This window comes from Dipodomys spectabilis, unplaced genomic scaffold (assembly GCF_019054845.1).
Source record: "Dipodomys spectabilis isolate Male_0828 unplaced genomic scaffold, ASM1905484v1 ptg000024l, whole genome shotgun sequence".
In the NCBI taxonomy this organism is placed as follows: domain Eukaryota; kingdom Metazoa; phylum Chordata; class Mammalia; order Rodentia; family Heteromyidae; genus Dipodomys; species Dipodomys spectabilis.
Genome location: NW_024870701.1, coordinates 25,750,409 through 25,767,296, shown reverse-complemented (window position 1 = coordinate 25,767,296; position 16,888 = coordinate 25,750,409). Strand labels below are relative to the sequence as shown.

Below are 16,888 nucleotides of genomic sequence, written 5' to 3'. Positions count from 1 at the left end.
TCCAATGCATTCTCTGTGTATGTTCAAGTACCCAGCATGCAAACTTCCCCTTTATCAGGCCAAGGAGCCAAGGTGTCTGCAGTGGCCCGCCAAGTTCACAGGGAGCGGGCACACACCAGGGGAGGTGGCTGGGGTGCGTGTGGAACGCGCTGTATTAAGTGCCCCTCGCTCGCCCTCAGCCCCCCTTCCGACCTTTCCAGTTTTGAGTCCTGGGCCACTTAACTCCATTCTGAAATGCAGCCCTGGTCACTGCGATGTATGGGGTCATGACCAATCACATTGCATGAGGGAGTTTAAAAATAAAGTGCATGGCCGAGGCGACAGAGAAGGTTCTCTGACAAGGCGGCTCTTTGTCCCGATGGTACTGGGCTGCATGCCGGGGAAACCTAAGCAGGCTTCCTTTGGGACTGAGCAACCCAGGCTGCCCAGGCAAACACCCTGGGGTCCTCGATCATTGAATCCATGTGGCTCTGGCTCTGTCTGTCCTTCTTGGTGGGCAGGCTTGGCTTCTTGGACTTGGGAAGAATTAAGGAAAGGACTTAAAGGTATCACTACCCTTTCTCTGGCCTAGACCAGCTTTCTCAGGGATGTTTTTTTGGAGGCTTGAGCTTCCCCGGCCTGGGGCGCTGCCTATGGTGAAGCTCACAGATGAACAAACATCCCAGGTACCCACATTTTTGTGGACCCACAATCAAAGCCCAGCTCACAAGTCTCCCCTAGCTCTGAAGCCTTAGCCCACTTTTCTTTGCCTTCATGAGCCATGAAAATTGTGAGCTGGAAAGTAGCAAGAAGGAAGGACAGAGGAAGGTTGGCCTGGAGGACAGGGTGCCATCTTGCTGCCTGCCTACACAGGTAGAGATAAGGAAGGAACAGACCCTGACCCTTTACTCAGTGCTGGTCTGGAAGCTGTCACCAAATTCTTTTGCTCACAAGATGACAGAGAGAAGAGCACCTGGCCACTGTTTAATATGTGGGAGGAGGCTCTGAGCAACACAGTCAGTCATCTAAGGCCTAGTTTCTTATCTCGTCTCCCAGCCACCTGTCGTCTGCCTATACCTGCCTCACCAGCTCCCACCTGCCCCTAGACATATTTCTGACCAGCAAGAACACCCAGATGGCATTGTGATCTGAGCAGGCAGGGCGTAGTATACCAGGGACGGGGCTCCAGTTCTATGCTGTCTCTGGCCAGCTGTGTAACTTTATACCTGTTGTCTACACTCTCTAGGTGTTTCTCTCCCCATCTGTGAAATGGCATTAGTAACACACCCCTCACAAGCCTGGCAGACACTTAGGAGCTGCTGTGTCTGCACACAGCTGGCATCTAATAAGTGCCTAAAGGGTACCTATTTGACTCCAACAGGAATGCCATACTTACATGATGGCATTGGTTTATTTTGCTGTGACAGTGATATCACTATACCCAACATCCAAGCCTCGTCCACCCAGAGGAGGCAGGTTCCATTGACTAGCCCCATTTTATGGCTGAGGAAATGAAGCCCCAAAAGGCAGAACAAATTATCTTAGGTCACACAGCTAGGAAATGCCAGATTGAGGATTAAATCTGGGTGGTCTAGAGTCTGGATCCCCAGTCCAGTCTGCTGGAACTGCTTCCTGGTACCACATCCTTCAGGCTCTCGGGGACCAGCCCTGCTGCTGAGGGGAAGTAGTGGTTGGGGTGAAGTGTTCTCTCCAGAGCCTAGACTTCAGGAAGTGAGCCTATGCCAGGTGCTGGTCCTGGCTACACAGCATCCAGCCCTGGCTGCTGACATTTGGTGGGATGTGAGGTTCAGTTACTGGTTTTGCTGTACCAGGGACCCTATCCTACTTTTTCCTGTTTCATGGGCCACTGTGTACCAGAAGGCATCTTCTCAGCTCAGGAGTAGAAAGTAGAGTACCCAGAGTCTACCACCAACTTTCCCTTTACCAAATGTACTCCAGAACCTCTAAGACTATTCCCCTTTCCCCTAAACTCCTCTGTTTTTGGCTCTTTCTTGTAGTCTGGCTACAAGAAACTCTCAACCAGGCTGAGAGTCTCTTCATGAAGGCAGACTAGGAACCCTTGCTACCAGAAGGAAGTGTCATGGCTACTCCCAGTGTGCCCATGGGGTTGGGGAGTAATGCTTGCTAAGGGGCAGTTCCTGACCACCACACATCACTGTCTTTGGATTCACACAGCCTGTATCAATCAGAACTGGGCACTTTGAGTAGAGGAAGTTGCTGAATGAAAGCAAAACCAGTAACTTCAAAGGGATTGGACCAACTGTGTGAACGAACTCCTTAGAACACAATCTGAGAGAAGTCCCCTGACATAGACACTTTTTCTAGAATGCCAGGGCCCCATGGCCTCCTTGCTTCTACTTTAGGAACCTAACAAGAGTGCTGCTCCTGAAAAACCCCAGGGAGAATCCCACCGGAAGTTCCTACAAATTGTATTAGCAACCACTCAGGAGTGCCTGTATCAAGTTGGTGACATTTAAACACACTGGTCCCACAGCTGCCTGCTGCTGAGGACCCAACATTATTGGGGTCGATCCATCCTGGGGTGCTGGTAAGTGTGGCCAGAGCTACCCAGGGAGCCTGAGGAGAATGGAGGCATGGAGCGGGGAGCTGCCTCTCTCTGGAAAGCCCCTCTTGCCCCTTCTTGAGGCTGCTGAGGCCTACAAGGCTGTGGTCTGTTCTCCATCCCTGCTGTTGGATTTCTGTTGCAGGCCCTGGTTTATTCTCACTGCAGTGGGGGTGGAGGGAGGGCTGCTGACAGCCTGGCCTCACCTCACACCTCCTCCTCCTGACTAAGAAGGAAAATAGTGCCAGGCAAACCAATGCATTAAAAATATGGATCCTCCAGGGATTCAGTTTCTTAACCCTCCTCTGTCCTAAGGGCAGCTGGGCTTCCAGGGCACAGAGGGAGGCATCTCTGGGCAGGAACTGCCTCTAGGCAACTGGGACCCATGTTCTATCTTCCTCTAGATTGCCTTGCATTTCTGTGGCCCTCTGTAGCCCTGGGTATAAAGGGGACCACACATTACGCTGCTCTGCCATGGAGGTCCCAGGGGACTCCAAGCTACCCCCATAGGCTGAGGTTTCTGGACTCAGGCGCGGGGCCCCAGAGAGGCTGGGAATTGTGCATGAGAAGACGTCCTGGCGGCATAGTCATCATCACGTGGCGTAAATGTTCCTTGTGGGATCCCTTCCTTTGCCCCTGCTAAAGCTCAGAGAGTGGCTGTGGGCAGGTGAGGCCGGCCTTGCGTGCTGGCGCCCCCTGCAGACGACTCTGCCCACCCAGCAGTGGAACCTTCAGAGGATGCAAAAGCCCAGCAGAACCACAACTGCCAGGAGGAGGGGCCAGGAGGAAGGGGTGGGGGGGTGGGGAGCAGAGAGGACTGCAGACCCTCCTAGCTAGGGGGAGCAAGGATGGGGTCTGCTCTTCACTTTCTTCCTCCTCTTCAGTCATGGGCATTTAACAAGCCCAGATGTCTGCTTTGAAATAAACAAGAGCTGGAGAGGACTTCTGAAACCACTTCTAATTCCTTATTTTATGAGGGAGGAAGCTTCCAGAAGGCTGGAAGGAATGGCTGAGATGGTCCCACTACAGAAAGACAGTGCTTCACCAGGACCCATGTCTCCTACAGTTCAAGGTACATCCTCTAACATGGAAGCCTGATTTGGGCAAACATATGCCAAGGCAAACACACCAAGGTGTCCCATCTTCCATCCCCACCCCAGGCCATTCCCAGCCCTGATCTCCAAGCAACTTTCCCAAGCTCCAGACACCTAGGGGCTATGAGGCTGCAAGGGAGCACCAGGACCCTGTGGCAGAGGATCTAGTAGTGCTGAGCAGGGAACTCATGCCTGCATTGTCCTCATGGGGACGCTAAGACAGTGGGGAGTGGTTAGGCAGGGGGCTGATTTCAGCCTCGAGAGAGGAGGTCTGGGATATGTGCTGAGCAGGGGGCAAGAGGAGGATGAGGTAAGAGCCAGTGTTTCTTTGTAGATCTGTGCCAGCCAGGGAGGCCAGCCTCCCTTCACGAACCTCACTATCTGACCCGTGGAAGCTCTGGGGTTTAGAAACCCCATTGGCTGGCCTGGGTTCCAGATGCAGTGACTCCCCCTCTCCCCACCCCCATTCCCATTCAAGACTGCCTGTGGTTGGCAAGGAAGTTTCCAACTCCTGAGGTGAAAGTTGGAGTTTTGGATGAAAATATAGTCTTGGCCTGCAATAGTGAAGAGCTGGCGCCAGCAGGATGAACAGCAGTGTGGTTATGGTGACCTAGGGTCACAGCCTGGCTGGGCAGCCTCACCCCTGGGCTGGCTGATACTTGAGGAGTCCCTGCTGCCCAATACCCTTGGCCAGGCTGGTGACACCCGACCTTCTCATTGCCCTCCTGTGCATCCCCCCCCCTCCACCCACTTACCTCCTTCCCCAGGCTCCTCAACCCCCCATCCTTTCCTCCATTTTCTCTGTCTACTCTTATCCTGCCTCTTCCAGGAAGCCTTCTGCCTCTCCACATATAGACTTGTGCCTTCCTCTGATGTTCCTAACCCCAATGCAGACCTCTGTGTATCAGCAGCAGCCAGTGGCCTTATCTGGCTGTGGTTTAGTAACATTCAGCTCAGGCCACCAGTAGAACCTTAAGATCTTCCTGAGGCCCCTTTGAGAGCTGTCCTTGTAGCTGGATCCTAGAGGTCCACTGTGTTACATCTAACCCCAATTCTAGGGCTTGTGGAAAGTCTGTGTGGGCATCTCTGAGTACCTTCCTTCCTTGGAGCATCTCCTAGGAACTATGAGTGGATGAAACTTATCCCCAAGTGAAGGACATGCTCTTAGGATATTTGGAAGTCCCTCTTGGAGGCACAGACTTAAGAGGACACGGACAACATGACAGAGGTATCAGTTCCATGGGGGTTGGTGAGAAAGAAGGCGTAGGAGACAGTCATGACCCTGTTCATGGGAGAGGAGGTAGAGGACTGCTGGATGGGGGCTGTGCCCAAAGTCACCCATCTGATAGGGCCAGACCAGGCCAAAGGAAAGTGGCTGGCTCCTGATTGCTCCAGCGATTTCTTGTCATTAGAGGGAAGTACCTGTGGCCTGGCGGGCTGAGTTCCAGGTGCCTCTGCTTCTGGCCCCACTTCTGAGATATCAGTGTTCTGATCAGATCTTTTGGAAACACCTAGAGTCATGTGACAACTGCTACCTACTGGTCCTCATGAGTCTAGGGCATGGAGCTCCAGCTTCTACACAGAGAAAGAATTGATTCTGGTCTGAGGGGATGGGCTTTGGCTGGAATCTGGCCGTTGCTAAATGCCAACTGTGCCCTCCTGTGCCACCGCCCTTGTGCTGTGGAAAGGATTGCTCTTGACTAAGCATCTCATTCCCCACGTTTTAAAGTCTTCCCAAGCTTCTTTTACTGTGAACTGGGACTGTTCTGGGGATCTGGAAGTGTTCCCTGTAGAATGTATGCATGTCCACCCTCTCCCTGGCACTGCTGACTAAGACTAGGATAGATGGGATCATTAAAGTGCCACAACTGTTTCTCAGACTCAGAACTGCAAGCTTGGTTCTGCTGGGAGGACTTGAAAGCTACGCTCCAGCAGATGGACACCCAGAGAGTACAAAGGGAATCTTGATCCTGAATTTGGGTTTTCAGGGCTGGGTGAGCATATTCAGACATATTCATGTCTCTCCTGGACAGAGAGACCACCGCACTGGTGAGTCTAGGTAGAAAGAAACAGAACAGAGCTGGGCACTGGTGGTTCATACCTATAATCGTAGCTACTCAGGAGGCTGAGATCTGAGAATTGGGGATCACAGTTCAAAGCCAGCCTGAGCAGGAAAGTCCATGAGACTCTTATCTCCAATTAACTACCAGAAAATCAGAAGTGGAGCTGTGGCTCAAAGTGGTAGTGCGCTAGCCTTGAGCAAAAGAATGTAGAGACAGCACCTAGGGCCTGTGTTCAAGACCCATGGCCAACCAAGACATAAAAAAGAGAAAAAGAAAAAAGAAACAGGACACAGGTTTGGATTGCTCACCTAGTGCTTTCTGCATAGACTAGTGGGGACCCAGGGGCGCCTCCACCTCCTGCCAGGGCCTGTTGCCTTGTCCATGCTCTGGCAGTTGTGTGCTCCCGACCTCTCGGTGGCCATCTGCAGGGAACTGGGGAGTCTTCTATCTGCTCTGATCATGTATTGTTCTAAGGAGGTAGAACCTGGCTGCAAACAGTGAGCATAAATATGCTTATAGCACTGAGTTCAAGACCAGTGTAGCATTCTTACTGGCTGTTGAAATAGTTGCCTTGTTGCCCCTTCCTCCTGCTCCCCTCACTCCATCTCACCTACTCAATTCTAGGTAAGTCCCTCTCAGTCATGCTGGGCACCCAGAACACCGCCATGCATGGGTGGTGGAAGGGGCAGACAGGGCCACAGCAGCAGGGCCAGGCCTGGTATTAGGAGGTGTGGAGTCCTACAGGTATGCCTAAAGGTGACCAGTAGGTTGGGGTCTCTGAGCCCACTCTGGAGCACTCTTGGCCAGGAAAGCCTGCTTATATGGGGCTTCAGAGGGTCAGAGATGACTTGTCCTGCTGTCCTAGAAGAACTGGGATCAATCAAAGGGCTTACTCTCTCTATGTGGGTAACCCCAGATTCCAGTCTCTGACTGTGCGAACACCACTGCTCCTGAGAGGGGAGGGAGAGGACAAGGCTTGCCAAGCAGCTTTTACCTCAGTGGAGTGGGCTCAAATCTTTACGTGTTTCCTTTACACAAGAGATAAGGATGGATCTCTAATGTAAGCCACCTGTAACATCATATTACCTATCACAGGTCATAAAGCATGATGTCTGGTCACCTTCCTGGGCTGCTAGTCTCTTATCTAGAATTTAATAGATCACACTGGATAATCTGCAAAGCCTTCCTTCAGATCTACCCAGTTCTATGATTTTAAATGATTCTTGGAAGTTTACAGCTCAAGAACCCATGATGGATCCCTGGATTCTGTTTGATAAAGTCGAGCTCTTTTGCTCCTCTATTCATGGCTGGTCTATCTTACAGACATCTGCCACTCTCAGCCTTATTTTAGACAAGCCAGTGTCTAGAATCTCCCTCATTTGTGTCATTGGTCCATTACACTTTTCCTCCATTAAAAATACTCATCTACAAAATAGCTGGGTGTCTGCAAAGAATTAAACATCCACTTTCCATACAATCCAGCAATTCTACATCCAGGTATGACACACCCCAAAAGAATCAAAAGCAGAGATTCAGACACCTGTACAATCACATTCATTGCAGCAGTGTTCATGAACCCCCCCTCCTCCCCCAAAAAAGAAAGGCCTCAAGTGTTCTGATGGGTGGATAGACGCGATGTGATAAATACCTGCAATGGAATATAATTCAGCCATGAAAAGGAAGGCAATTCTGATACATGCTATCACACAAATGACCCTTAAAACCACCATGCTGACACAAAAATTGAACTATGGTCTGATTGCAGTGTACTCTCTGCCACAAAGTGGGCAGACTCATTAAAAAGTGAGCTCAAGATCAGTGTATTATTTGGTAGGTATAGGCTTCAGTTTGGTGGTGGTTGGGGGTAGTCATGGTAGTTGCCTAGCATTTTGGATGTCCTTGGTGTTGCTAGAATACGCTTTAAAATGGTTAAGAAAAACAAAAACAGTCAATTTTCTGTTACCCAAGACCACAGCATTTAAACAATAAGGCAACAGCAAAGCAATCCATCCTGTCTCTCCTTTGTAGCCATGCTCTCCCATTGGGTCCAGTCCCTCCGATAACTTGAAGCTGGATCCTCAAGTGCTTTCAGTCTACTGGGTGTATGCGGGGAACAGGGAGGGTAGCCAAGGCCAGGTCCTGAGAGGGCCTTGGCCAATCACAGTTCTTCCTTCTGACAGAGACCCTCTGCTGTCCCTTCCCTGCCTGGTCTCTGCTCTCCCTAGGTCACGGCCAGGGTAGAGAGCAGTTACATAACCTACAGGGAGATTTTTTTCCACAGGCTGGGTGTGCCAGCTTTCCAGCGGCAGCCCGGCAGGTAGAGGCGCCCTGTCTGGGCTGGCAGTGCCTGGGCAGGGCTGAGATGCCCTGATCTGGAGCCGCCTAGCATAGCTCAGATTCCCAGTGGCGGCGAGGGCCGGCCACTTGCCGAGTTACGGGTCAGGATCTGCTGTCTCCTGCCTGCCTGGCTCAGGAGCGAAGAGGAGGAGGAGGAGGAGGTGCTGGGGGTGAACTGCCAGCTAGCCAGCCAGCCAGCCAGGGGTGACCCTCTGGGGCCGAGGACACCCGAGCTGGTCTTCTCCGATAACCTACTTATCTGCAGGGCCTGCTTTGGCGTGGCAGCCTCAGACAGGACACGCCTGGCCAAGTTCTCTCAGAGGATTTAGCAGGGAAAATGAAGCTGGGGTAGGGGGTAAGGGTGCACAGGAAGAGGGCACAACCTGGCCCGGGACACAGTTGAAATAATCCTTGACTGGGATCAGTTCCTCAGCCCAGGACAAGAGGGGCAGAGCCCTATCCCCTCCTGTCTTGGGGACCTGTGCAGTGACTCACTCTGATTACCCAGTGCACCTTCATCTCACAGAACCAGGCTCCTGGAACTTGCTGATTGATGCTGGCTAAATACCTACTAAGTACCAGTTTGGTGGTGGAACACAAAGATGACATTGGGGACATTCCCTCCCCCACCCTTGCTTCTAAGGATTCTGGAGACCCATGGGTCAAGTTAAGAAAAGTTTAAATGTGGGCAATGTTAAAGAGCAGAGGAGAGGTCTCTAGGTAGGGAGATCAGGGACAGCTTCCTGAAGGAGGCAGAATATATACCAGTCAATTCCCAGGCCTTTCCCAAGAGCAATGTTCTATAAGTCTCAAATGGACTCTTCAGTAAGGGGAAATGGCACTGCAAGAACAAGGCAAAGGGTGCCCTTCCTGGATCTGTGATGTGAGGCCAGGAGTGGCTGGTCTCAGAGCTCCTGTTCTTTCCCCACTCCATGAAGGGACCACAGTAATGGGGTGGCCACTCCAGTAGGCTTGGCTTAGAGCTAAAAATCATCAGCTCATCATTCCCTACCATAGCCCTGTCCAGGAGAAACTGGTGTGTGTGTGTGTGTGTGTGTGTGTGTGTGTGTGTGTGTGTGTGTGTGTGTGTGTGTACAGTTGTCCTAGGGCTTGGACTCAGGACCTGGGCACTATTCCTGAGCTTTTTTGCTCAAGACTGGTGCTCTACTCCTTGAGCCACATATCTATTTCCAATTTTTTTTTGTTTTTTGTTTGTCAGTCATGGGGCTTGAACTCTGGGCCTGGGCACTGTCCCTCAGCTCTTCAGCTCAAGGAGAGCACTCTACCACTTGAGCCACAGAGCCACTTCTGGTTTTCTGGTGGTTTATAGGAGATAAGAGTCTCTCTTATAGACTTTCCTGCCAGGGCTGGCTTCAAATTGTGATCCTCAGATCTCAGCCTCCCCAGCAGCTAAGATTACAGGTGTGAGCAACCAGCACCTGACAGAAACTGGGTTTAATGATCAGGCTCAATGCAGAGGCTTGCAGGCTGCTTCAGAGCAGAAAGTCACTCTTGATCATGGCTCCTGTGGCCTGCTGGGAAGCCCACAGAGGTCCTATCTCAGGAGCTGAACTGATAGTGAAGAAAATGCCATAGCTTGGAGGCAACAGGCTGGGTACTTGGCTCTGCAGAAAAGCACACAGGTCTCTGGAGACCTGGGGCTCGGTCAGCTTTGCATTGCTCGAGACCCACCTGAGAACTGGATACCTGGCAGGCTGCTGGGCTCCCTGTAAGACTAACCAAGGGTTGATAATTATTTTCTCTCCTCTGTTTTCTGACTCAAAAACCAAAATACACTTTTCAATGTTCAAGTCATCAACTGAGCAAAGCTCCGGGGGGGGGGGGGGAGAGAGAGAGAGAGAGAGAGAGCAAGAGAGAGAGAGAGAGCGCTCAGACTTAATGCCTTCAGAAGCCAACTTGTCCCTAGGGCTCCTGGACTCCCTAAGACTCGCCCCACCCCCAACTAAACAGTCAGAGAAATAGGATCAAACACTGACTTTGAGACGTTCCAGCTAGATTTGTGAATAAAATACTGATGACTTGGTTAGTATCCCTTATAGATTCAAACTAAGATGAGAGGACCAGAGAGTCTGTAAATTAGCTGAGATGACACATCCCTGAGATCTACCCCCTGTGTGGGGTTCACAGTGGGTGCTAATAAGGGTTGAGGGGAGAAAATAGCAATTGGGAAAAAGCAGGTAAAACCACATGTAGATAACTACGGCGGCTTCTTCTTCTTCTTCTTCTTCCTCTTCCTCCTCCTCCTCCTCCTCCTCCTCCTCCTCCTCCTCCTCCTCCTCCTCTTCCCCCTCTCCCCCCTTCTCTTCTTCTTCTTCTACTTGCTAGCCCTGGGGCTTGAACTCAAGGCCTGGGTGCTGTCCCTGAGCCTCTTTGTGCTCTACCACTCAAGCCACAGCACCACTTCCTGCTTTTTTCTAAGTGGTTTATTGGAGATAAGAGTCCCACAGATTTTTCTGCCCCAGCTGGCTTTAAACCGTGATCCTCAGATCTCAACCTCCTAAGTAGCTAGGATTACAGGCGTGAGCCACCGACACCTGGCCCAGACAGTATCTTTAGTAATGAGGCACACAACTCCTATCTGTTCTGGCTCTGGCAGGGGTGTGAGTCAGACATCGACTCTCTGCACCAGGGTCCCATGCAGCCAGTCTCTTCAGTGGTTCATGGTCTCCCATGACATTTGAGGTGGGGTGCCCTCCCTTGGAGGAACATGTACACCAGCTCTACATGCCACCCCCAGACCCAGCCCTCAGCACAGCATAGATGGCGTGCAGAAGGCTCAGAGGCCAGCCTTTTGTGGGAGTGCTTCTGGAATCACCTTCTACAGCCTGCCAGTGAGGAAGGGCTCGTGATGCCCATCTCTCTGGGTTCTAGCAACCCGTGGAGGGGAGGGTGAGTGTGCGGACGTGGCCCAGGCCTCTTGCTCTGGCTTTGGAATGCTCAGAACAATGCGCCTCTATCCCTGGGTATGCCTGGCTGGGCCAACAGTAAAATTAGTTTACATGCCTGGAGTGCACAGGGCTCAGTGGTAGGGGTACAGCCGTGAGAGAAGAGGTCTGAGAGGGACGGGATGCAAGGAGATATGACCCTGGGTGGCAGCTGTGTGGTTCACGTGGGCAGGACACACAGACAGTGATGTCCCTTAGTCAGTTGTGGCCCTGCAGGGGCTCAGGAACGCTGCAGTCCCAGCAAGACTGTCCCACGCGGTAGAGCCTGAAATCCCCACCAATGGCTTCATGGCACAGATCCCTCATGTTCAAGCTTCTGACCCTGCTAGTTCTGCCTATTTGGAAAGTGGCATGGGTGCCAGAAACCTGGCTAGCCTGGTAACTTTGGAGCTGCAGTCCCACTGGGTACTTTCTCTAACAATAAACATGAGGAGGGAGGGAGCCCAGCCCTGGGACCCACCTCAGATTCACACAGGACAGTGCTCACTGCCTAGGAGCACTGGGGTTGAGACTCAGGTTGCCCTTCCTCTCTTCCACAATTATTGAGTCTGTAACATACAGTCATTGTGTCTTCCATAACTCAGCCAGGATTCTTGCCCTCTGGGGGTCTACAGTCAGAGCTGCTTAGAATGCCAGACCCTACTCTTTCTCAGCAGAAAACATAGGGAGGGGCTAGGAATGTGGCTTAGTGGTAGAGTGCTTGCCTAGCATACATGAAGCCCTTGGTTTGATTCCTTAGTACCACATAAACCAAAAAAGCCAGAAGTGGTGCTGTGGCTCAAGTGTTAGAGTGCTAGCCTGGCGCAAAAGAAGCCCAGGGACAGTGTCCAGGCCCTGAGTTCAAGCCCCAGAACTGGCCAAAAGAAAGAAAGAAAGAAAAAAGAAAAGAAAGAAAGAAAGAAAGAAAGAAAGGAAGGAAGGAAGGAAGGAAGGAAGAGAAAACAACACAGGGAGGCCAGGCACTAGTGACTCACACCTGTAATCCTAGCTACTCAGGAAGCTGAGATGTGAGCAGAAAAGTCATGAAACTCTTATTTCCAATTAGTGGCTCACACCTGTAATCCTAGCTACTCAGGAAGCTGAGATGTGAGCAGAAAAGTCATGAAACTCTTATTTCCAATTAGCCAGCAAAAGGCCAGAAGTAGAGGTGTGGCTCAAATGGTAGAATGGCAGCCTTGAGTGGAAAAGCCAAGCAAAAGCACAAAGCACTGAGTTCAAGCCCCACTATTGGGAAGCCTGCACGTGTGTGTGCATGCATACTCACACACAAAACAACTCAAAACCTCAGGATGAAAAGGAGAATGACTTTCAATTTTCCAGAAGCCCGTGATTCTAAGAGACAAGGAGGGTTCCCCTTAAGAACAGTTAGAAAACCAGTCTCATTCTAGCCAAGCCCGGGAGAGGGGGCAGAGCCTAGAGGGCAGGAAAGAGGCACACACACACACATCTAAAGGAACAGAAAGAGCAGATACTTTGGAGCTCAAGGCAATATTTTGATTTACTGATAAGAGCAGTCAGATGAGAGAATTTGAACTCCTTCTCAAGGCTACAGTCATTTGCAGACACCTCACTGAGTTACCACTCAATTGAACTTCTAGGTATCCAAAGTCCCAAACAATCTTTAACGATGATCAGAGCCAGAAACACTGATTCCATCCCTTCTCTAGCTTGAGGTCAGCTTTTTAAGAGACTGTCTTCTAGAAGGTACTGGCTGGGAGTAATTTATTTTGAAGTTTGGTCACATGCCAGGTTCTGATTTTGCGTTGTCTTTTTTACAACAGTCCTGCTGTGTTTACGACTTCGTCCAGATGAAGTTTTTTTTTCTTTCAAAAAAAGGTATTGCATCCTTCTGTTAGACATGTTTTTAGCAACGGTTGCTAGGGAGAGCTGGGTTCAGTTACAGACACACTGATGCCTGCTCTAATAATACTTCACTCTGCATAGCTCAGATGCAGACACCTCTTGGCTAAACAGGGCACATGCATTCAACAGAGGAGGGCTTGAACTTGTACTACCCAAGCATATCTTGGCCTAGGAGCACTCTCCCACCCCAAGTGGAAGGCTGAGGGCGGTGACCAGGCAGTGCTGGGCGGAGGGGGCTCAGGACTCCAATTCCTGTCATTCCAAAGATCCCATAAAAAGAGGCACACTCATTCTTCACTTGTCTATGAAACTGGAGCCCTCCTCTTCCCCACAATCGCACCGCAATTCCCTGATGAGGATCAAGGGAGCCTTTTGGCTACTTCTTCCCTGGGCAGCCCGCAGTCTCCTGGAAGGCGGAAACCATCAATGCCCACAAACTATTTAGCAGGGAGCTCTGCAAACATGGAGAACCGGGAGTCTTGGTGGGAAGGGGTGGGGTGAGTGGATGGAGTTGTGGAGCTAATCGCTTCTCCAGCTTCACCGCGTGGCCCAGCCAGCAATGTGGTACAAACAAGGCTCTTTTCCTAAAACATGTGATGGTTCTTCCAACAAATAGCTGAGACCAAGAAACAGGAAAAGTGGGGGGAGGGGAGGGAGAGAAGAGTGGAGGACAGAGAGAGATGGGGCCAGAGGGAGAAGAGTTAGCTTTCACTTCCTCGGGGCAGGGGATCAGGAAGATGGTGAGGTGGCCTGCACTGAGGTCACCTGGATGGGCTGTGCTGACACCCCAGGGTCTCTGGCACTGTTGTGGCTCATGGGAGAGGGCTGAACTTCTAGGTTCTGTGAGATGATGATGGAAAGTCTAGTTGGGCCTGTGACTCCCTCCCATGCACCACTCCCCTCTCCACAGAGGCTGAACCCCAGCTTGGCAGAGTGTCCACCACATCACAGCCTGTCTCTTGGCCTCTATGTTTCTGGCTCTCATCGCCAAAGCCCAGGCAGCAAGAGCAGTCGGTCAGGGAGGGGATCTTGCAGGGTTAGCTGCTGGGAGCATGCTCCCAGGCCACTTCCCATCTGGTCCCTTGACAGCCAGTGTCAGAAGACAGGGCTCAGAATCTTCTAGTGGAGGTAGCAGCCAAATCTGGCTATGGGAGGGCAACTCAGAAGCCCTTTGACTGAAGCTGGGACTGGTGGGGAATCCAAAGCCAGGTGGACCTTTAGTGGAAAGAGGGCATGAACCTTAGGGAGGAAGGGCCAGCAAGAGCACTATGAATTGGGTAGATTAAGGGTGCCAGCCAGGAGAAGGCTGTAGACAAGATAGGCCAGGTAACAAAGGTAAAAGGAGAACCCTGTAGGCATAAACAGGGTAAGCAGGTCAAGGTGTATGCCTGCTGCCCAAGCAGACAAGCTGGCTTCTTCTGGGCCAGTAATTAGGGGCCCATAGGGGCTAGGGGTAGCTCATACCTATACAGCCAGCCTTCTCCCAGCAACTAAAAGGGCCCTGGCCAGCTGCCTGGAGGACCAAGGGCCTAGATTGAGCTTCCCTTTGAACCTTCAAGGGGCTGTTTCCTTGGCTCACAGGAGAGCTGGGTTACTGCTAATGGTGAAGATGGTGGTGGCGGCCTCTGGTCTGGCCAGGCATTCTTCCACCTCTGTGGGAATGAGTGGGGTGATGATGGGGGAGGGGTGAGACAACCATGGAGCTCAGAAGGTGACACACAAGTCTGCCTGCAGGGGCTTCCTTCTGGCCTGGGATCTGTAGCTGCACCCAGACCCACAACCTGAGAGAAGCAAAAGTGAGACATCTAGGCCTTTTCCCCTTCCAATGTCACCTCCCCATGACCCCCTGGGTCGTGGTGCAGGTACCAGGACAGACATTCACAAAGCAGAAATAGTTCTAGCCTTCTAGAGCCTGGGGAAGGGGAGCAATGCCAACACATGTTCATGTGTCCTGGGGTGAAGTTCCAAACCTTCCTGTACACCCCTAAAGGATGAAGCTGTCTGTGAACTGCCTAGGTACCTGACACACATAGACACTCAGTCAAGCAAGTTGGATGACAGAACATTTGTGACTATGGGTGACAGGTGTGGGATGGGGTATGTGTGTGAGACTACTGAAGGAATACGGATTGGGAGGGTGCCAGCAGCTTCCTGGTTTGCAATGCGAAGGGCCACCTAAAGCATGAGTCTCAATGGTCCTAGAAAAGGGCTGCTAGGAGGAAAAGCAAACTGTGCATGGGATGGGGGGAGTCAGTCTACCAGGTGCAGGCAGAAGCTCAGTTTGGGGTCTAGGGGAACAGGGAAAGGACGTGAGCATGCCAGTTCTCTGCCTTAGTCATGAAGGGGCATCAGAAGAATGAACCTCTGAGGCTTCATCACTCACAACAGGCCTCAATAGGCCTATCATTGAGCCACACTGTGGGGGCAAGGAGGTCTATGACAACTGGGAGACTCATGACTACTTCATTCAGTGGCAAGGCTTAGGCATAGGAAGAAAGAGGCTCACTCATATACTTCTTGTGGTCCTGCCTCATTTCCAACAGTGTAGAACTACAAAGTGCTCCATGACAAACCTTCCCAGGACCTACAGAAGCCGGGCTCTGAATGCTGGTGCTTGAATCAGGTCAAGTGCTAGCTTTCTCCATGTTCAGATCAGAGCTTTCCTGCTCTAGTGTTGACCTGACCATGTCCCAGCACACTCTCTGCACAGGAAGTTGCTAGCCGGGGGGGGGGGGGGGGGGGATGCACACAGGACTTCCCTGTGTTACTCTCAGCCTGACAGGTCTCCTTCCTGCTGGACCTTGGGAGTCTGTCCTGAGTCAGTGCACTTTGTGGTCAGTCAGGAGGCAGATGCAATGTCATCAAGTCCTTTCCCTGGCTGCGAGTAGCCAGGGCTGATGTTCTCCTGTACCCCCTGCACCTGGTACCTCCCCTGGAAGCTGTGGGAAAGGCTGCTCTGACTATGGGTGCTGGAAAGAATGACTGATCTTTGGTGGTCCCTATGGGTGTCCCATTCCCTGTGTGTCTGTCTGTTACTGGGGCTGGCTGGGTTACTTGGAGTTGGCATCCATGGTCTAAAAGTCTTGCCCTACCCTGGCTCTTCTTTGAAAAAAAAAATCCTAAAGCCAAATTCAAGGTCAATCGGGCCCCTGGGTCCCCCCACAAGCCCAGTGGTACATAGCAGATGAGCCTCTCCCTGCCCATCACCCTCTACACCCTCCGAGGACATTCCGGCCCACGAGGAATAGGCCCAATGTGCAAATCCCTCAGGTAATGCGGGAATTCATCACCAGGGGAGCATGGGTGATCCAGGAATGGGAACCTGATCAGGGCCTGGAGCAGGAGAGAAGCAGCTCTGGCTGGCCAGGAAGGCTCAGGTTGCAGTGAGAGGAAGGGACAGGCAAGCATGGGGCCCCGCAAGACAGGCTACAGGCAAAGAGACTCAGAGATGACTTTCTTCCCACTTTTAGGGAAGAGCTAGAAAATCATGAACCAGATGGTTCAGATGAGCCAGGTGCCGTGGCTCATGCCTATAATCCTAAATACTCAAGAGGCTGACATCTGAGGACCATAGTTTGAAACCAGCTTTGGCAGACAAATCTGGGAGACTCTGATCTCCAATTAACCAACCAAAAGTTACAAGTGGAGGTATGGCTCAATGGTAGAGCACTATCTTGAACAAAAAAGCTAAGCAAGAGTGCAAGGTCTGAGTTCAAGCCCCAGTACTGGCATAAACAGACAGAAAAAACAAACAGATGGTTGAGATGAGGGTGGTCATGTGCCCTTGTTTGCACCTGTTATCCAGGTGTAATTATGAAGGAGCCCCTTTGACTCTTAGAAGGCAGCAGCTTGGGTGAACTGGTATTGAGTCACCATGGCTACCAGAGGCCTGCAGGTGGTCTCTTCAACTCTGTAAACCTACTTTTACAACTTCCTTTCATACACTAGACCTCAATTTGCATCTCTACTAGTCTCTAAAGTATAAAGTAGCGGGAGAAATGG

General features: G+C 51.4%; 1 protein-coding gene across 4 annotated transcripts in view; it reads right to left on the bottom strand.

Moving 5' to 3' along the window:
- Ctif (cap binding complex dependent translation initiation factor) overlaps window positions 1-16,888 on the bottom strand; it is a 230,929-nt gene that overhangs the window by 68,535 nt on the left and 145,506 nt on the right. The gene's annotated exons all lie outside the window — the stretch shown is intronic.